General features: G+C 54.2%; 1 protein-coding gene across 2 annotated transcripts in view; it reads right to left on the bottom strand.

Annotated features, from left to right (window-relative positions):
• Nucleotides 1-20,877, bottom strand: part of FAM53B (family with sequence similarity 53 member B) — a 113,726-nt gene extending 92,849 nt beyond the window's left edge. The window contains exon 1 of one of the 2 annotated variants that reach the window (XM_036828739.1): nt 20,591-20,877. The gene's annotated coding sequence lies outside the window, so the exon portion shown is untranslated. The remainder of the gene's footprint in view (nt 1-20,590) is intronic. The other variant, XM_036828740.1, reaches the window with a different exon arrangement.
• Between the last annotated feature and the right edge of the window lie 308 nt (nt 20,878-21,185).

Below are 21,185 nucleotides of genomic sequence, written 5' to 3'. Positions count from 1 at the left end.
GAGGAAGGCAGGTGTACCAACCAAGTTCACACAAACCACCAAGTGTTCAAACAGGTATACCGCAAGGCACAACGAGTGCCAGGGGAGGATGCAGGCTATGGGACAGGAGTGAGCTGTGACCCCAAGCAGGGAGGTAAAGGTCTGGGGAGGGGTCCTAGAGAAGGTGGCATGAGTGTCGGGCTTTGCAGGCAGATAGGAGTTCAAGAGCCGGAGACAGGGCGAGGGCCTCCCTGGAGGAAGCCCATCAGTGACGCGTCCAGCACCCCAGGGAGCTGGGCAGCCAGGAGGTGAGGCCCCTTCCCAGATTCGGGTGGAAGCAGCCCCGTGCCGCCCGGTCGGGCGCGTGTCCGGCTGATGCCCGCGCCCCTCACAAGGCCCTGGGGCGGGGGGCTCCGCCATCCAGGGCAAGCCTCAGCGGCACCGGCCTCCCCACTCCTGGCCCGGCCCCACCTCACCCTGCTCCCCTCTAGCTCTTGGGGGTCTGCCCCACCACACCTGTCCTGCTCTTCTGCCTTCTGCCGGTGAGAACACCAGGCCAACAAGCTGAGCCCTAAGGGGCACGAGCGGGTGCTTTACTCAGCCGAACGGAGCCAGGCGACCCAGAGGATCCGAAACCACCCCCCTTCATAAAACGGCAGCATCAAGGTACACAGCCGCAAGACAGTTATTTCCATCTCCCAGTGCACCAACAGCCCCGGCGCTGACCCACACCGCTAACCCAGAATGCCGACAGACAATACAGCAATTGTGTCCTCTCTTGGGAAGGGGGAGTGGCCACGTCCAGCCCCACATGAGAATGTCACGATCGTCTCGGACTCCCGAGCTACAAATATGTGATCAAGGCATGTGCCGAGCACGCGCTCACCACGTGTTTGCGTGGCTATGAAAGCACAAAAGCACAAGGGCCGATGTGCTTCAGCTGCCGGGGACTGGGTCTGGGGGCGGCAGAGGACAGGGTAACGAGAAAGGAGTCAGAAAAACAGCACAGAAATGCTTCATTCAAAACCATGACTGCTTCATTGTCCCCTAGTTTTTGAGGAGTGGGAGTGGAAGGGGGGACACTCCTTTACAAAACAAAACTGCAAAGCGAGGCAACGTTGGTGACTGCCGTCGCCTCGCAGCTATTCCATCCTAGGCTAAAGACAGGAGACAGGCAGTGATTTCAGACTCACTCTGGACAACTGAAAACCAAAAATGAGATGAAATCAATCTTCGCAGGCAGGCAACCACCACTGACAACTTCGATCTGCACAGCCTCTGGCTGGCGCCGTGTGGACGCGGGCACATACCTTCCGAGCTCTGGGCCTCAGGTGCCCAGTTGTGACAAGAGCTCTTTCACTTCCAGAAGCCCAAGCTGGGCTCATCTGTTGGCAGGTAAGAGAAAGAAGGGATAGAGCACTTGATTCTGGGCATGGTTGGTGCCCCAGTTCCCATCACTACATGGGGACACACATTTCAGGACACCTGAGTCAAAGGGCACCTCAGCCTCAGGACTGATACCTGGAAAGTGGAGCAACATGAAGGGAACAAGCTGCCCAAGAGGAGGCAGGGCTACCCAGCATCTCCATGCCAGATGTTAGCGCAGCCAAGTGGGGCCTTTCTTTGATGAGAATGGGTAAAATAAACCTATGTGGGAAACCAAAGTTCAAAACTCAAAATCATCAGTGTTGCCTCCTCTGGTATCCAGGGTCCAGATTAAGGGGGTTGGAGGCAGGGGCAGAGAGTGGGTTAGGAAAGAGAATTACCTAAAAGTAGGAAATAAATGTTTCTCCAACTATTACAATGAGAGTCTAAAGATAAACAGCTCCCATAAAAATGGCTGGTGTCTTACTCTGCTGGGGCTGCTGTAACAAAATACCATCAAGTGGGTAGCTCATAAACAACATTCATTTCTTGAGGTTCGGGCGACTGGCGAGTCCGAGATCGTGGTGCCAACACTCAGAGTTGACAGGCTCGTCTTCATTGATGGTCATCTTCTCACTGCATCCTCACATGGCACAAGGTCTGAGGCCTCTCTCTGGGGTCCCTTTTGTAAAGGTCTAATCCCATTCGCGAGGGCTCCAACTTCATGACTTGGTCACCTTCCCAAAGGCCCCACCTCCTAATACCATCACTTTGGGCTTTAGGTTTCAACATACAAATTTGGGGGGGGGCGGATATAGACATTCGGTCCATAGCAACTGGAAAATGAAACATCTTTGGACATCTAGGGTCCAGTTTCCCAGAAGATAAGATGCAAAGCTTTGTAAGCATGTACCTCTGCACAGCAGGAAGTAAAAACGGCAGAGCAGGCTCATACACAGGGCAGGCATTCGAGTCGCTGGCTGGGACCCAAACCCTTGCCGGGGTAAACACGGGAGCGTTTGGCGCCTGCTTCAACAATGTGGTTCCAGTGCAGTGGTTCTCAAAGTGTGGTCCCGGAACCAGCGGCAAGCAGCCTCACCTGGGAGCTTGTTAGAGAGGCACAGTTTCACTCTCCACCCCACACTGACTGAAGCAGAGACTCTCTGGGTGGAGTCCAGCAATCAGTGTTTTAACAAGCCCTCCAGGTGAGTCTGGTGCCCCCGAAAGTTTGAAAACCTATGTTTTAGTGGATTTGGTACTTAGAACCCTGATACTTGGGGGGACAATTCTGCAGATGAAAAAACTGGGGTCCATCAAGGTTGAGTCTCTTGCAAAAGACCATGAGGTCAGAAACGGGTGGAAGGCCTAGGCCCCACCCCCAGCCCTTCATCTAGGCCAGGACCTGGGGACCTAGATAAAGATGACCCAGTGATTGTCCTTAAGGAGTTCCCAGCACCCCCTAGAATGCACTCAAGAACACCAGTGGAAGCGGGGCCTTCGGGGTCCTTCTCAGGAGTCTCAGCCCGGTGGAATCAGCAGGTGGACAAAGCCCCCAGGCATGGAATCGGATGAGGGTGCCACATTTCTGCTGCAGATCAGGGGGGCAGGAGGGCTTTCAGGCAGTGGGACTTGTGGCCCACATTTCTCAAATTCAGCAAACAATCCAAAATGACACTAAGAAGCCCAAAGGTTGACAGTGTAGTGAAATGCGTGAGAATCCGAAGGAAAAAAAAATTGTTTGCAGAATATTTGCCACAAGAGGAGGAAAGAATGGGGTTGAGGAAAAAAAGTAAACGAAAGGAGTGACTGATGTTAAATATTTGGAGGAATATGGGAAGAAAAACTCAATTCCTGAAAAAATATAAATTGCCATTTGGAGGCTCTTTACTTCCACTTGCTTCATTGAGTCTCCGTCGAAAAGAATAAGTTAAGAGGCTCTGAGAAGCGTGTTCTCATTTACCCTAAGAAATTTTTCTCTTTCAACCACCAGCAGAAGTTATCTACTTGATATGTGGCAGCTAGACTGCCTGTCAAGATAATTTAGAGATTAAATCTTTTGTTTAAAAAAAAAAAATCCCACAGCATCTGTTAAAATCATGGAAGCACTTTTGGACTAAGAAGATTAAACTGGGTGAAGCACCTGAGTGACTTTAGCGGGGCTGGGGGACAAAAAAGGATCCCCAAGTCACTTGGCATCGCAGGGCAACCGGAATGAACTCTGGGGTGGAGACTGGCTTCCAAAGATTCAGGCACCTTGTTCGAGGAGCTGACTCCAAGCCGCGTCAGGGGTCACATCGGGAACGGCAAGGGGAAAGCTCCACGCAGATGAATGAAGCACTTCCCCTGCTCTGAGCCCGGCTCATCTCTGTCAGTTTCCTTGCAGGTGGAACAACAGGCCGGATAACGGAGGTAATGACCCTGTGCAAGGGGCATTTCCACCACTGCCCCGCCTTGCACCATACAACCTGGGGGGCCAGAAAACCTGAATCTACCTTCTGAACGTCTTGTCCACTCCAGAGATCTCCAGCCCAAATGCCTTCCAGAGCCGAGCAGGGAACAGAAACGAGTGAAACACGCTGGGTGGAAACTGTGACGCAGAGCAGGGAACGTGGCCCGGGGGCGTGGACGGCTAACACCGAGCGGCTGCAGGGGAAAGCGGGCCCAGGATAATATTAAAGATCTTCTGATGTGTCAGGAAAAGCTGAAAATCTAGACTTCTTTGTACAATCCACTTTTTAAATGTTGTCAATAAATGCAAAAATGCATAAAGCATCATGGGGGCCAAACAAATCTTGCCCAAGGACCACACCTGGCCCCCAGACCACGAGTGCACAACCTCTGGTCTAACGGACACTGACTATTCAAGCTCTGAAATCGCCCAGACAACTGCATTACACCTCGGTTTGAAGGGCCCTGTGGATTCGCCCGTCCTGAGCACCCCACAGTCACGCATATCCATCTGCATCACTCCTGGCTCCCTCTGAGTTAGAGGAAGGCCTAAAAAGGACTAGGAAGCGCAGACTGTCTGAAATCCTGAGCACATCAGAGCAGCACCATGATACCCCGAATCCCGAACAACGGACGCCTGCCTTCCCACGCACATGCTGGAGAGGTGGGTGAGCTGCTTGGTTTCTCTGCCTGGCATCCACTCTCCAGGGTGAGCTGCGGCATTACTGGGAGCAGAGGAGGGCCTGGGACCTGCCCCTGTCCTCACCAGGAGAGCTCCCTTCAGACCTCTCCCACAATGTGGGATCGGGGAAGGAAAGCGTTTCCATGCCAAATTCTTTAAACAAATCCAAGTAAACCCAGCAGATGGAAGAGACGATTCTGGATCTCTGACGCCTACAGATGGCTGGCTTTGGTCGGGTCATCGTGAACAGAACAGATGCTTCCTCCATCACAACTCCTGCACAGAACACAGGATTCTGTTTTGATGACATCTGTGCAAGATATAGAAATGAGAGGGGGGTTTCCTGCCTTTTATTTCAAAACAGCCCTGGACAAATGAAGACTCCTTGTACCATAACAACACAGTCAAAGGAAAGCTCCATGAAGTAGGTTTTCTTAAATGTCAACCCACAGAACAACCTACTTCTCTGCCCACAGGCCATGATAAAAATGCGAGTGGGGAGCCCATCCAGAGGAGGAAGAGATTCCTCTTTCACACGGCAGCATGGTCCATGATGGGGGTAACGCCGGGTATGGAGGAGATGAACTGGGGTCCAAGCCAGGCTCTAGCCTGTTAGGACCTGTCCTCTCAGGGATATGCCGGGAGCTCAGTTCCTCCCGGTGGGGCGGAGCTCATTATCCAACAGCCGACTGTGTGACGATCAGATGAAATACAGGCACGGTGCTTGGCACATAGCAGGTGCTCAACAAACACCAGCTCTCTAAGTAATAAACAACTTCCACTGTAAACTTCTTTGTACCAGGGTTCTTTCCAGGCACAGGCAACGTATCCCCTTTTCTGGGTGTTGAGACAGCAGTGAGCAATTCTGGGCACAGCCCAATCTGCCGTGCTCTCAGGTCCCCACTGGCTACAGAAGGCAGACCCAGGAGACCATTCTGAGTGGCTGGCTAAAGGCAAGCAGAGTGTCAGAGGGGGGCGCACAATCAAGTCTGGGCTTCCAGGGCTATTCTTTCCCTTTCTAAAGCAAGAGCGAAAAAATAAAAACCTCTCTCTGTGCATCCTCTTAACCCCAACTTCCTCCTTACCAAGCACTTCTTTCATGCAACTGTTCTATGGCTAAATGCACCAGACTTATCTGGTTTTCTCCCTTTTTCACTCTTGCCCAAGGTCCTGAAAGAAAGCTCCTCCTGGTATCTTAGGCTTGCATTTTGGGAAAGTTTCCATCCTGACTGTAAAGGGAGTGGGCACAGTCTAAGCTGGGGAGATTCGTGCAGACTGGACCCATGTAAACCCAACATAGAGAGGTCTAGCCGTTCCCAAGAGCAGGAATGGACTGGACTCCTGACAAAATGCAGCATCTCATGAATGCAGCTAGCCCGGGGCCAGGACGGCCCAGCGGTGAACAACCACGCAGCCTTTCTCCACACTCAGAGTCTATCAGCACTCACCAATGGCGGGGAGATGGTTCCAGCACCGATGCATTTACAGTCAGGCCCCATGAACAGAATTCAAATCTATGCTCTCCACATTTGCCTTCACACCTCAAAATGACTCTACCCCTAATTAGCTTCCAAAGAGACTCCTATTAGGTAACATGGGAACGAAGCAAGACACGAGCTACACTTCAGCCCAGCTCCCAGCTGGTCAACAGACTGTCCCAGTGTTGCAGCTGATGTCACTTTAAGGAGAAAGCCACGTGATGTTGGCTGGCAGAGGGGCCTGGAGCTTGTCTTCCTTCCTCATGCTACACAGTAGCCACCATTCTGAAGGAATAAAGCAGTTCCTTATCTGTCACCCATGGAAAACATGGCCATATCATCAAAACAAAAATGTTCCCATCCCAGCACAGTAGGAACAGTGGCACAACCCGTCGGGTCCAGATGATCCAGAACAGAGCACGATCTGAATACAGGGAAGTTTGGATTTCTGTGGCTGTCCGCAGGGCCCGGCGCGCGCACGCAACACACACACACGCACACGCACACACAGGGTGGGGAGGAGGAGTGCTGGGCGCAGCAGAGCTGATGTGGCCGTGGGCCCAGGTAAGCCAGGAGCTGGGGTCACAGGCTGGAGGGTAGCAGGGCTGAGGGGGTCCTCAGGTAGCAACTGGTCACCTGCAGTTGGGGACCATGGCCTGCACGGTGTGGCTGGCCTGCCCACGGTCACATGGAAGGTGTGGGGCAGCTTCTTCACTCCAGGCCCAGGCCCCCTCTGTCACGTCACACATTTCCCATCACCTCTGAGTCAACGGACTCATTACCCATTCTGTGCTATGGGGCCAGGAAAGTCGGTGTCCTTTCTTTCACTGGAATGCCTCCTCTACACTTCTGGTTCCCTCAGATTTGGATTTTCCACACACTGAGAGACAGTCTAGCACACCTCTGCCCACCTGAACTTTCTGTGATGCTGGCTAAGTTTTACATCTGTGCCGTCTAACCTGACAGTGAAAAGCTGCACGTGGCTACTGAGCACGTGACGAGTGGCTAATGCAAGTGAAGAACCGAACTTTCTATTCCATTCTGTTTTAAATTTAAATAATCACAATTGTGTCAATTATCCCTCAACAAATCTGGAAAAAAAATGTAAGCAGTGACATGTGGCTAGCGGCTACCATATTGAACAGCCCAGGTCTGGAGTACGGAGCATCCTTATAGGGAAGGGGTCAGCACATTTTTTTCTGTAAAAGGCCAGACAGTAAATATCTTGAGCTTTGTAGACCATATGGTCTGTCACCACTGCTCAGCTCTGCTGTGGCAGCGCAAAGGCAGCCACAGACACTACATACACAAATGAGTGTGGCTGTGTGCCAATAAAACTTTATTTACAGGAACAAGCCATGGGCCAGATTTGGCCTGTGGGCTTAGTGTGCCAACCCTGATCTAGGTACAGGGTTGAAGTTCAAATCCCAGGACTACTGCCCAGCAGCTGAATGATCTTGGGCATCTTCATCTTATTAAACCTCAATTTCTTCATCTAGAAAAAGGGAACATAGTATTCACTTCTCCGGGTGGTTATAAGAATTAAATGGAAAGCTGATAACACACTTAGCACGGGGCCAACACAGATGGGCGTTCAAAAAGCCCTTGAGGGTGAACGGAAACTGGATACGTACTGGGTGCTCTGACTTAAAAATATCCTACTGCTTCCTCCCTTTCCTGTGAAGTGGACACTACTATCCCCAGCCTACAGAGAAGTGGCTGGTTCAAAGTCAAAGACAATAAAGTGGCAGGACTAGAACCCAGGGTGCCCGTTTCCTGGTTCCTTGCCCTGGTCTCCCTTCCTCTCAGGCTTTTCCAGCTGACATGAGCTCTGCCCAAGGTTCCGCTTGACTGGGCTCACGTGAACCACCTTGTACTGTAAGAGGCTTGAATCCTTTACAAAGGAAATTGTTAAAAAAACAAAGTCAATGACTTCCTGAGGGCTCTACGATGTCGTGCTCTACTGGTTCCTGTTCTGTCCACTGTTCTGGGGCCCCTGTCACCACCAGTGACCAGAGACCCCTCATCTAAGGCTGTCAGTCACCAGCACACCATGGGAACGCCCTCACAAGGTGGCTCCCCTTTACTGGGCAGGGTCAGAATGAGGTTCGGTGCTGCAGGTCCGTGTGAAGATCTGGCTGTCGCCCTTCACAGCCCCGCCTCCGCACAAGTCCTCCAAAGTTGAAAAACGCTATCCCCACCCTGGCGATGGGGTCACACAGAGATGCCCTCTGCGGTTCCTTAGAGAACTGCACAATCTGACGGGAGCAGGCCCGGCTCAAAGACGAACTCAGTGCTGGCTTCCACCTTCCTCTGGGCTCCCTCCCGAGCAGAACGAGGCGCCGAGGTCCTCTCCCCCATCTCCTTAGCGGAGGCGGCCAGGCTCATTCCCGAGCAGAGGAGAGGGCACTCAGGATCACCATCTTCTTCCCCAAGGGCCCTCAGTAAGACACCATCGGCTGTGCCCGCCATGCTGGCTTAACTGCAGCAACCAGGGCGTGGGGCCAAAACCCCAAACAGAGGCCAAATCGGAGACGGGCAGCCAGCTGGACGGGGGCGAGCCCCTGGGCCCCGGCTCTCTCCTCCTGCCACGGAGAGGGGCTGAAAAGCAGGCCCCCGTCCCCAAGAGCACCGGAAGCCTGGCCGTGACGCTCACCGCCTTCCATGAGGGACCTCACCCGGTCTCCCCACAGACCCGCCCGGAAACTGTGCAGAAGCGGCTGGCTCAGCCTTTCTCCCACAAGCGCAGGGAAAGGGCTGGCCAGGCATCTTCACACAGGTTCAAAGCCGAGGAGGATGCTAGCAGGCCAGGAGCTCCTCAGGCCAACACAGAGCAGGTGCCAAGCTGGCCCTGCTCTTCCATGGCCAAGCAGAGGGCTCTGTGCCACGTCCTAGAGCAGAGATGTCCTGGGGTCTTTTCTGCAGCACTCAAGGACGTGCCCGAACCTTACAAAAGTATAAAAACCTGATTTTTTTCTTAAAAAGCAAATTAGAACCCATTCACCTGTAGACAGAGCATCCACCACACGCCTCAGCCAGCAGCCCGGGCACCTGACGGGCACAGCTCTTCCACTCCAGGCTGCAGTTCACCTTCCGGCCTACTCAGCCTCGGCCAGGCCTCACCTCTCTCTTACTTTTCTAACAGGTGAGGGTGTTTGCTAACCGCCCTAGGAATCAGATGAACAGGAGGCTGACTGCCAAACTTACAGCCATTTGCAGCTAACTTACCTACTTCTCTCCTCAAGACTAAATGCTGATGAGCAAAACCCCCATAGGGCTCAAAAAAGACACCCCGAAAGCTGACGTGGGCAGCCCGTCTCCGTGGGTTCACTATTTTCCTTCACTATTGTCCTTCGGGCCTGCGTCACATGCCCCACAGCCACCGGGGCCTGGAATCCTGGCTGGCATCTGAGGGTGTGGAGTCCCCAGGAGCGCCAGGAGTCAGGTGACCCAGGCAGAACGGTCTCGCGTGTTTGTGTCAGCGACTCCCCCACCCTTTGAGATCACCAGCGAGAACACGCTAAGACAGAGCCCAAAGGGCACCCAGACTCCTTTTTTCAGTCACACCAACATGGTCACTTTCTTTTCCTTTAAGGGGTGGGGAAAAAAAAGTAGGTTTACACTGAATCAGACTTTTCCAACTCATCCAATGCCAGAAGGTTTTGTTCGTTTTGATCCCTTTAGTTCCAGTGCAGGCACAGGCAAGGAATTTTGGAAGTTCTTGGGAATCCCAAGTGCCCCCAATGAAAGCAAGAGCTTCAACTAAAATAAACACAGACCACATGCCTCTGGCCAAGTAGATGACACTTGATGAAAATTCTGTGTGTAGGGCGCTAGTCTTGTGCCCTCCAAGGAGGTCACTCCAAGGTCAAAAGGATGGGGCCCCTGAGCAGTCTCCCTGGAAGGGGGCCCCTCGTGAGGGCCACTGGAGAAGGCCGTTCCCTTCTCCTCTGGCTTCCTCACCAGCATCCAACTGGTGACCAACCAACCAACCGCTACCCCCTTCAGCCCTCGCCCTGCCCTGGTTCGCCCCTCTCTCCTGGGTCACTCTGTGGTCTCCCAGTGTCTGCTCCAACCCTGTCCGCAGTGCCACTCCCCAAGTGCAAGCACCAGCATGTGCTCTCCAGCTCCCAGCCCTCGGGCGATAAAGTCGGGACTCCTCCGTCTGGCAGTGGCACCCACTGCCGTCCTGACCTCGACCAGCTTAGCTGCCAGCCCAGCTGCGCGCCTCCCGCCCTCGAGCCTAGGCTATCCTCCACCACCCGAGGCAGTCTCCGGTGCCCCTGCGCACACTGCTCCCTGGTCTGGAACACCTCCTCCTCCCAATTCTGCGTCCGTCTAAACTCCTGCTCATTCTTCAAGCCTCAGGAAGCCGCCTCAGCCCTCCTCCCTTCGGCTTGGTTTAAATGACCCTCCCGTCACTCCCACAGGACTGTGGACTCACCAGAACCCTGTGGACCCACACCTCCGCTACACTTACTACACACGGCACATGATAGGAAGCGGATAAAAACAACTGCAGTCTGAGTGTTCACGACACAAGCCGACGAGCTCCTCAAAGACGGATTTGGTTTACTCAAGTGCGAATTCTTCAGGGCCTGACACACATGGTAGGCGTTTACTAGACGTGAACTGGATTGCGCCTGGGGGACCATCAGCACGGCAGTGTTCCGTGGTCACCACAGAAACAGCGACACGTCCGAAGAGGCACAGAGGGCAAGGAAGATGAGTTCTATCTATCACATCCGCCAAGAGCAGAGGCAGCCCAGGCGCCTTGGTCACCTCCCTCACACAGCCCCTCGGTCACCAAGCTTCGTGATGTCCGGGAAGAGGGTCTTTGTCAAGGCCACCCAAGGCCAGCCACCTCGGTGGGTCCTCTGGGGAGAGCTCTCTAAAGAGCTCCCAACCACCTATGCCAGCCTCTGAGGGCACCTGCCCAGAACCTAGCGAATAATAGCCTTCGCACCCCAGTACGAAAGGCTCTCCCGCAAAGCTGCCCAAAGTACAGCAGCAATCTCTCAGGCCAAGACTGTTCACCCCACAGGACGCCAGGCTGGGGCTGACAAGGGGTGACACTCAGAAGACAAGGGGAGTGGAGATCTACGCCCACCAAGGAGGGGACGGCCTTTCCCTCCATCATCCCAGTCAAGGACTCGTTTCAAAAGCTTTGATGGAGCTTAGATGAGCTCTTGCTCCTGGAGAAACTGCCACCGCGTTCAGGTGGCAGGGGGGTCCAGAGACAGCGGAATCAGACCCCAGTAATCGGTGAAAGGTGGCCAGGCTGGGGGCAAGTGCCACAGCTGCGACCACGCAACCTGCACCAAGAGGACGTGGGCCACAGTTGTGAAAGGCAGCTCGCCAACTTGAAAGAAGGGGCAAGATGAAAGAAAGACATCAGCTGCGGAGAGTCTAAAAAGAATCTTAAAGTAAATGGACCTCCCACTCTCAGTCCAGATAGGTGTGCAGTCACTGAGGTTTCCAAAGAATCCATTCACAGAAGTTGGTGAGAGCAGAGCCAAGATTCCAGGGCCGCGTCATGACACTTGCATTTAAATCTTCTATGTTTAGGACCAAATTAAATCACTTTTGATAAACAGAGATTTTGTTTCCTAAAGCGAAAGCTTAAAAGATTTCACCCACCTTAACTCTTAAGAGACACACTGCAAACTGAATTGTAACATGTACTCTCAACCCTCCTTCCCCCCAAAATCACATCTGCGAACGGAGAATGTGGGTGAAGAAAGGCTCTACCTGGCCTTATCCAGCCAAGCCCAGCTCCGAGTTAAGTCCCCTCTGCTCTGTCCCTCGTCCTGTCACCCACTGGGGCCATGGGGACAGTTGCCCTGGTCCTTCCCCTTGAACTCCCAGCCCACCATCTGTCCTCCCAACAGCACGTGCCTGCCACGGGCTGCACACCAACATTCGCTGGGCTCTAAGTGTCCCCAGCCACGGTCTCACTTAGTGCCCCCAACCCACGGGCTGGGTGCTGTCGGCACAGCCATAGTCCAGAGGAGGGAAGCCAGGCGGGAGAGGCAGTCAACGGCCTAAGAGCAAACGGAGGGCAGACCTGGGATTCGAACCCAGGCACTGATGCCACAGCTGAATGCTGCCCCTGGCAGTAAACGACACAGACCTGGGTTTCACCTCCTCTCTGCCCAAAGCTCCCCCGTGGAAGTTCTCCTCTTGCTGGCACGCGGCCCGCCCTGGACCGCCTGGCAGAACTTCTGCCCACCCAATCCAGCTCACGCCCCACCGGCGGCACCGCACCTGCGCCAGGGGCTTCTCGGACAGGCTCTCACCCAATCCTCCTGAAACCACTGGGAGGCAAGGCCTGAGGCCGCGAGGGTCACACAGCAAACTGGGTCCAGCAAGTGAGCAGTAGTGTGCCTGCTGCTTTCCCCCTGGGGAATCCCACTGTCTGACTGCTCCGGGGCCTTCGGGGGAGGGGGCTCCCAGGACCACGCCACAGAGGGGGCCCTGCATTCCACACCCCGTCTGGAGTCTCAGAACCACAGACACCCCCGGCCCCCTCTCCTCACCCAGAGCGCAGAGGCGGCTGGCTGCCGAGGACGGTGTCCTTCCACCTCCAAACACGCAGAGGCTGCTCGCAGGCGGCACACGGAACGTCCCTCCACTCCCAGGCCCCCGGCCAACGTGAAGGCCAGAGCAAGGGGAATTCCAGGCACGGCAGAGGCCTCTCCCAGCTGGGCTGTGTCCATCAGGGCACTTCAGCCAGAGGGCAGCCGGGAAGGAGGGTGGCCTCCTTGGGGTGAGCCACCTCCTCCCCCCAGGGCCCTGCTCCAACTGCCAGGACACAGAGGGGCCCCGGACACACACTGCTCCCCGGGTCCCCTCAGGCCCCCCAAGCAGGCTCTGCCACATGGCCACCCCAGCCCCTCCTGGAAGTGGCAGCGTGGTGCCCGGTCCGTAATCGCCGGGGACCACCCCCTGCTCATGGCAGCAAGCGCACCTCCACTGCCCCAGGGCGGCCGCTGGACCAAGAGGGAGCACACGGAGGCCCGCCACAAAGAGCTGAAACGCCACTGTCCCGCCCACCAGAGGCGAGGAATTTCTCTGAGCAGCAGCATTTTCAGCAAGAGACGGAGCGAGTTCCTCAGCCATGGGCTCGTGCTGAGGATTCAATGAACTAATGAAGTAAAGTGGCCAGCTCGGCGAGGGACACCCAGCAGGTGCCCAATCAGTGTCTGCTAAATGAATGCAGGAAGAACAATCCCCCTCCTCCCCACCTCATTAGGCCCAAACCCAACTCCGAGCGGAGGAGAAAGAGCCCTTATTTACCCACCACCACCAACGCGCGGAAGGGCAGATGGACAAACCTTTGCCAAGGCGACCAAAAAGGCCTTTTCATCAAGCTCCAGGTTTCAGCACTTCCTATCAGGACTCAGTTTCCCCGGCGGCAAGTTTCACGAGCCTTCACGTTCAGTAACTGAAGGGATGCCTGCTGCACACGCATCAGGGGAGGAAGTGAAAAATGGGATGGACTGTCAAAGTCAACCAAGAGCTTCGGAGGGCATGTTTCACTAGGCTAAAGAACTCTGGACAGTGACCATGTTGCCTGTGGGTCTGCTACAGGGTGCTGTCCTGCAAGCAAGAATGTGTCCCGGGACTTCCCTGGTGGCGCAGTGGTTAAGAGCCCGCCTGCCAAGGCAGGGAACACGGGTTCGAGCCCTGGTCCGGGAGGATCCCACAAGCCGCAGAGCAACTAGGCCTGTGCACCACAGCTACTGAGCCTGCGCTCTAGAGCCCACGAGCCACAACTACTGAAGCCCGCGTGCCTAGAGCCCGTGCTCCACAACTAGAGAGGCCACCGCAATGAGAAACCTGCACACCTCAATGAAGACTGGCCCCCGCTCGCCACAACTAGAGAAAAAGCCTGTGTGCAGCAACCAAGACCCAACGCAGCCAAAAATGAATAAATTAAAAAAAAAAAAAAAAAGAATGTGTCCCAAAGTGTCGCAGGAGGGAATGCAGCACTTGAGCAGGGCACCCAGGAGACGCAGGTTCTGGTCCCTCTGTGCACTGGCCCACGTGACCTTGGGAAAGTCACCGCATCTCTCGGCGTGGGATTTCCCTTCTGTAAGATTACATTTTGTAATCTTACATTCTGTAAGAGCAGATCACAGTAGCTCCTGCTCTCCCAGCCCCTGGTCATCCTAAAATAATTCTATGAAACGTAATCCCAAGTATGTAGGAGGACAGGTTCCCAGCAGTCAGGTACAGCCAGGTGGCTGACAGTATGGCACTCACTGCAAACCAAGGTGAAACGGACCAATGGCTTACTGAGAATCACCAAGATACACCCTGAACCCAAACTGCATCTTCCCACCCCTGAGCCCCAGAGGGATACTATGTGCCAAACCTCCAGAAGGAACAAGAAGCTGAAAAGACCAGCAGGATGGTGGGGGTGCACGGCCCGCATGAGAACTACCCTGAGACAACAGACTGAACAAAACCTGCCCTCTTCGTTCCAGAAAGGAGGTGGCTCAGAGGGGCTGTACTGAATCCTGTGCGGGGAAGCGCACCCAACGCCTGGCCCGGCAGAAACAGGAACTACCTGGATGATGCCTGCAGCAGGCACGTGGCCCAGGGGTGGGTACCTTTCAGATTCTCCTTCACTGAGCCATGGCAGCAGCGGAAAATTCCAATAGGCTTATTCTACTCCTGAACAGGAAGGTCCCTAATCCCTGCTAAGGGAAGAGAGGTATACGTGGGGTCTATTCCAGTCCTCGTTCCTCAGTCTCAGATGCACAACCGAATCAACTCAGAAGCTTTAAAACTACCAACGCTGAGTCCCACCCCTTCTCTCCAAGATTCTGATGTAATTGGTCCTGGATGCTGTCTGGGCATCCAGATTTTTTTTTTTTTAAACTTCCCCAGGTGATTCTAGTGTGCAGCCAAGGTTGAGGAACACTGCTGTAAAGTCTAAAAACTCGGCGACAGGGGCTCCCAGCCCTCTGCCACAAACTCTTCAGGAGCAGAAAGGCCAGGAGACCCAGCCAGGCAGCCCTTGCTGGAGGTGTGGGTATCCTTACCCCGCCTCCACACACACACCAGGATCGACCTGCACAGAGCCATCTGTCTGAGACAGAATGCAGGGCCTCTGCCCAGCCCTGGCTGGGGCATACCAAGTGCCCACACGCTGGAGGATGTACAGTTGTGTTCAGTTATTTGATGACTTTAGGCATGTAAACAAAATGTGATATTGTACAAACCTGGGGTGGCAAGGACCACAAAATGATTTACTATGAGACATCTAACTTACAAATGCAAAAAAAAAAAAAAAAATGCTGGAAACCCTTTTAACAATCTCTTTGAATGGAAAATGGGATCTGCATAAATGTGATGCTTCTAGTGGGCTGTCAGATTTATTTCCCATTTCCCCCAGAAGCTCACTGGGAATAATCATATTATTTTCTTGTGAATCTGTCTTTTGTAAGGATGAAGCGGAACATTCCAGTCTTCCCAACCGAGGCACTGCCTTTGGTCCTATGGTAGATACAGAATCCAATTACTCCTTCAAAGAAAAGAAAAATGGCTGTAGGAAATAGAGGGGCAAGGAAAAAAGGCAGTTAAAATTTCTAAGTTTCCCTGTGGTGTTAACAAGACTAAACAAAATTTATGCTTCGAGATAAAACAGAACCCAGTGCCTCTGTCTTATGAACACACCAACCGATAGCACGGTGTATGGAGAGCAAGCAGGCTCTGAAGCCAGACAGACCGGAATAGAGCTACCAGATTCTCGGCCTTCCAGCTGTGTGGCCCTGGGCCAGTTACTTGGCCTCTCTGAGCCTCAGTTTCTTCAGCCGTAACTACAGGACTTCTTTGAGAATTAGAGACAGAGTATACAAAGCCCCTGGCCAAGGGTGAGCCTTCAACAACCAGTGGGCACTGCTATTATTCTTTGAATAATCCACACCCATTTCAGTTAAATCCCGCTGCACCCAACTTTTTACGGGCCTGGATCTTGGGAACCACATTATATCACTACAGGAGGAGAATCTGTTTCTTTGTTTCAAGGGAGAGCGAGAACAGCCAGGAGTTGGCCTGCTCCTGCATTCTGGGGTCAAATGGACTGTTTACCGACATGATTTGCTTTCACCTCCTGAGAGGGGCCCAGTGGAAAAAGTCCCTCCAGGGACTACAGATACCTAAGGGGAGCTGTTGTTTCCGTGATATTCCTGCACAGTCTGGCCAGGCTGCCCCCATCCCCCCTGCAAAAGGCAGCTTCCCATGCAGCCTCCGCAGCAGGAGAGGAGAACCGTAAAGAAGCAGGGTGCCTGTCACACTTCTCCGTAACCCCTGACGTGATGTGAAATTCTACAAGGTAGATCCTTTGAAATGCAAAATCTTCCCGAGTCCTTCAAATGTGTTTTTATTTTCTTGGGTTCCTAAGGCTGCTTTCAGACCCACCCATCAGCATTTCCCCCTCTCAATCAACCCACACTTAACAAAAAAAAGGAAGAAGAAGAAGAAGATGAGGAAAAAGGAGGAGGAGGAGGAGGAGGAGAAGGCAGCTGCAGCAAAGACGTCTCTGTTTTCTGAAAACGCTCAAGTATCTCCAGTCACTGCAAGGGGGGAAAAAAAACTTGTCCTCTGCTCCAGCCTCCCTGTAACCCTCCTCCAAGACACCCTGAAGCCAAGTTTCCTCTGGAAGATTTCCTCCCATCCTAACCACCACAGCACTAACTGCTGCTTCTCAGGATCTCAGAGAACTTTCTTAAGACAAGAATCCAGATGCCCCCTGACCAGAGTTCGGGAGGGTTAAGACCGGCACCACCAAAACCACAACCCGCAATTTTCGAAGCCCAAACCTTGATCCAAAACTGTGTGCACAGGAGGTTTGGATTAAACATCAAAGAAGAAGTTACCTTAAAACAAAGTTGTTTGGCAAAGAAAATTACTTCACCATAAGAAGAACCCTAGGGAATGGTAAATAGCTTTTGAATATAGACTTTTCAGTGGCAAGGTCATTAATCATGTTAATGTAAACTGCGCTAAAACAAAAATTGTCTAAGCAAGTCTCCGGGGCACATCAGCATATCTAAGCCTCTAGGTTTGTTTCCAGAGTTCACATCCCGGCAGCACGCAATGAAACTGTTGTTAATGGGGTCAGCTATTATAGTGCAGTCCCCGACCTTGGGCCATAATAAAGGTGACTCAGTCCTGTAGAAAGAACCCTTCTAAAGTTAGGCAGGAAACAAACATAGAAATTAATCAGAGAAGGAGAGTCAATGATTTCAGAAAGTTTATCCATTGGGCAAGTTTAAACAGCAACTCTCCCTGGATGATCAGAGATTTCAGAAAAGAGTTGAGGGAAACCAGTCAACATTCCTTACGGCACCCAAGTCCCTCAGCCAGGCCCTGTTTTGTAGGGTGGAGGGCAGGACAGCAGCTGGACAAGGCGAGGAGAGTGGAGCCCAGCAGAGTTAAGCTGTGCTGAGCCCCACCAGACCCGGCCATGTGCTTCATGCTGGCAACAAACCGGTTCTTTCAAGAGAGTAAGAGTCTGACAAAAAGGACAGCTGCAGCGAGAAGCTGAGAGGCAAAAACTTCGAATAAGCTCTGGGTTTGGGATTCTCCCTCCCCTCAAGTCAAAGAAAAAAAAAAAAAAATCACCTTGGGGTTTACAAGGGCTAGTTAATCTATTAAAGTGTCTCCCTTGCTGGATCAATTAAAGAGAGCCCCTCCACATCTGGTTTCCACCTAAAACCGAAACTTGTATTATCAGCATATTACATAACAAATTATGCCTGCAGGTTTCTTTTATTACACATCAGAGAGGTGTGTGTAGTGGTGGTAATGATGGGGGTTGTGCTGATCTGAGTATCTGCTTATTTCAGTCTTTTTTTTTTTTTAGGGCAAGAGCAAAGTTTTCCACGCAGTGTGCAATCCAAAAAAGTCACACTGACTGGGTGAAACATCAACTGAACAATCCAACAGTGTGTCTGGGGCTCAGTCTTGAGGGCCTACTGCATCAAGCAGTGGGTCAGAAGGGTGTGCTTTTTCACAGAGCAATGCAAAGGTAAACCAAATTGCTCCGAGGCGTCCTCTGCTGCCAGCTCCCAGATTTTACACAAGGCTCCCTCCTCTCCAGCCTCCTGCAGGGGAGGAGAGCTGGCTGGCCTTTCCTGAGCTTCGATCATGGGTCAGGCGCCTGCTCCCTGAACCCACTTAAAGGACACCCAGCCCACTAGGCCCCTACAGAACCGGGGAGATGGAGAGGCCGGGCAATGGTGAAGGAATCAGCAGGGGAATAAAGGCTAAAAGGAGTGGTGGGAAAAGAGACTAAGAAATAACAACAGGGCTTCCTATAAAATGTCAGTTAAGTGTAGCCACCATGATTACAAGAAGGTATCTCAAAGCTCTTCTTCCTCAAAAAATTTTATGAACTTCCAAAATGCTACTACATGCAACATACCCTAAGTTCAAAGCAGAAGGGAGAAACTGACTAAAAATATCATCAATCAAAACAGTGGAATGCTCTATTTGTCCTGCCAGCCTTAGAACATTCAAGGCCACTTCTGTAGCAACTATACTGCTAGCTTTTATTTAACACTTGTCTTCGATGTTAAAACGATTGCACAGCAATAATCAACTTCTCAGGGGGAAAAGAAGTCCTTGGGCAAAATTATTTGAACTGGTCTTAAAACCACCTTGTTCTCTGGAGGGGCATTTGGGAGAAAGAAACAGACCTGCCGCAGGCCTCTCCTTCATTTTCTGGCCTGGAACAGCACCCTGGGAGGCGACCAGCAGCCTCCTAGGTCTGTACCATGGCTGGCAGCATCCAGACCCTTGCCAAGTACAGACACAACGTCAAGGGCTACCAATCCTGAACTTAAGACCCAAACCTTCTCCCACTAACATGAGCCTATCAACTGGGACAAGAGGCTGTTTTCTGTTTATCTAGTTGTCCATAGCTAAGGAAAAAGGGAGGAAAAAAAACAAACAAACCACACTACAGATCTGCAATTCAGTATCAAAACTGTAACTGAGACAAGTTACTGTTAAGTGGATAAATTAAAATGAAACCAAAACCTGGGGAAGTCAGGAACAGTGAGTTTCACCCAGTCTACTAACTCCATTCCTTTCCAAGTCCTCAAACCTGATGGCATATTTTAACCCAGAGTCCAGGATCTGGAGCAAGGAGGGATCCCCTTCCAGCCGGTGGGAACTGCTGGGAACACATATGCTAGTATGTCATTTGGAAGTCTGCTAATATGTTGTAAGCAGCACAAGACGCTTGCCTGGCTTCCCAGGCCAATAAACAATGCCATTCCAACTCCTGCAGCAGTCAATAGAAAACAGTCCCTTGTCTCCACCATGCAACAATTCAACAAACATTTGTTCCTGTTGAACAACCGTCAGCCTGGCTCCATCTGCACCCGCTCCGGCAAGACGAGCGTGGCGGAGGCGGCATCGGCACAAATGCCCTGCCCAGGTCCGGGGCCCGGAATGCAGCCCACCGCGGGGGCCACTTGCCCAACACCACCGAGTCCGGATGCTGTAACGAATGGAAGACTCGGAGTGTGGCCTATAGGAGGCAGAATCCCATTCATCAAATGCCGCAAAGAGCTGTTCTTTGTTCACCATCGTACGAAGTACAGTACGTGTTAATGAACCAGGGCGGTCAGATGGAGGCAGCCTGGCTTCAGGGGGCGTCCGGGGGCGAGGGACGCGAGCAAACCGGCTCTCGAGACTCGCTGGTGCTCCGCCGCCTTGTCCCGAGCCACGAGCATTGTTCCCCAAGTCTGCGGGCGGGGGTAGGGAACCGGGGGGTGCCGGAGGATACATTTGGGGCAATGCAAACCGAGGGCCCTCCCCGGGACTCTGGGCGTCCTCCCCTTCTTCGTCCCCGCCCCACCAAGAGAAAGCCCGAGCGGCGAAGACGACTCCCACGGGCTTGGAAATCAAGGACTGGCAAAAATGTGACTCGACCCGTGTGCCCGTGCCGGACGGCCCTTCTCGCCATGTGCAAAAGCCACGCCGGCACGGCCCCCCTGCCCCCATTCCGCAAGTCCTCGCCGCGGCGACCCCGGGGGCTTCCCCTGCCCGGGACAGAACGCCCTCTCACCCCCTACGTGACCTCCCCGGCCGGTCCAGCCGCCGGGGAGCCCGCCGCTGCGTGCCCGCATCCCGGGGTGGCGGACGCAAACTTCCGCGAACAAAAGAGTTGTCTGCAAACGATGCGGGAACTCCGGGGTGAGCGGGGACGCCCGGGTCCCGGGGCTCGGCGCCTTCGCCGCTGCCGCAGCCAGGGCTCAAGTTGAGACGTGGAGAGGAGGACACCCCCGGGCGCAGCAGTCCCCGCGCCCGCCCCGGGAAGCGCAGACTTTTCCGCAGGGGCCGGGCTGGCTCGTTCCCCTGGCTGCGCTCTGACAAGTCTCACGCATGCACCAGCGGCGACACTCAGCGCCCCGAGAAACCACCCGACCCAACGCGAAACAAGGCGGACAAAAAGGAAATCAGCAACATAAAAATAAAAATAAAAAAGGTCAAGGCCAGCACACACGCGAGCCGGGCTCCCTACAGCCGGCGGCTGGGGCGCACACGGCAGGGACCTCCGCTCGGGACCAGCCCCCCGGTCGCCAACGCCGCCGCCCGGCCCGGGGTCGCTTACTGTGCGCGGCGGGACGCTCCGAGAGCGGACCCCGCGCCGTTGCCGCCGGCGCTCACCAAGTCGTCCAGGCTGCCCGCGGCTCGTCCGCCGCGCGCACGCTCTCCTGCCGGCGCCGAGCGCTTTGTACCGAGCGGCTCCCAGGGAGGAGGAAATCGACTTGTCACTTCCTGAACTGTTTGCAACTCGTCCCTTTAACCGGCCCCGGCCAGGCCGCCCGCGCCCGCCGCCGCCGCGGGGCAGCCCGACCGCGGCTGCGTGTCGCTGGGTCCAGCGCTCTGCGGGCGGCGTCGCGGGCCCGGGCGCTCAGCGCGGCGGCGGCGGCGGCGGCGGCGTGCAGGAGCCGGGCAGCGTGCGGCGGCGGGCGAGTGTGCAGTGCGCGCAGCCGCCGGTGGGCGGGGAGTGGGGGGGTCGCGGCGCGCCGCCGGCGGGGCTAAAGGGCGTCCTGCGAGCCGAGCCGCGCGCCGCTCGCCGAGCTCGCGCCCGCAAGGCCCCGGAACGCGGGAAGTGGCCCCGGCCCCCGGCCGCGCCGCCGCCACCACCACGGCTGCCCGGGCCCCGAGCCAGAGACCCCGGGGCCGTCTCCCCCCGCCCCCCG

The sequence above is a fragment of the Balaenoptera musculus genome, chromosome 16 (genome assembly GCF_009873245.2).
Source record: "Balaenoptera musculus isolate JJ_BM4_2016_0621 chromosome 16, mBalMus1.pri.v3, whole genome shotgun sequence".
Taxonomy (NCBI): Eukaryota; Metazoa; Chordata; class Mammalia; order Artiodactyla; family Balaenopteridae; genus Balaenoptera; species Balaenoptera musculus.
This window is presented reverse-complemented; position numbering and strand designations above follow the sequence as displayed.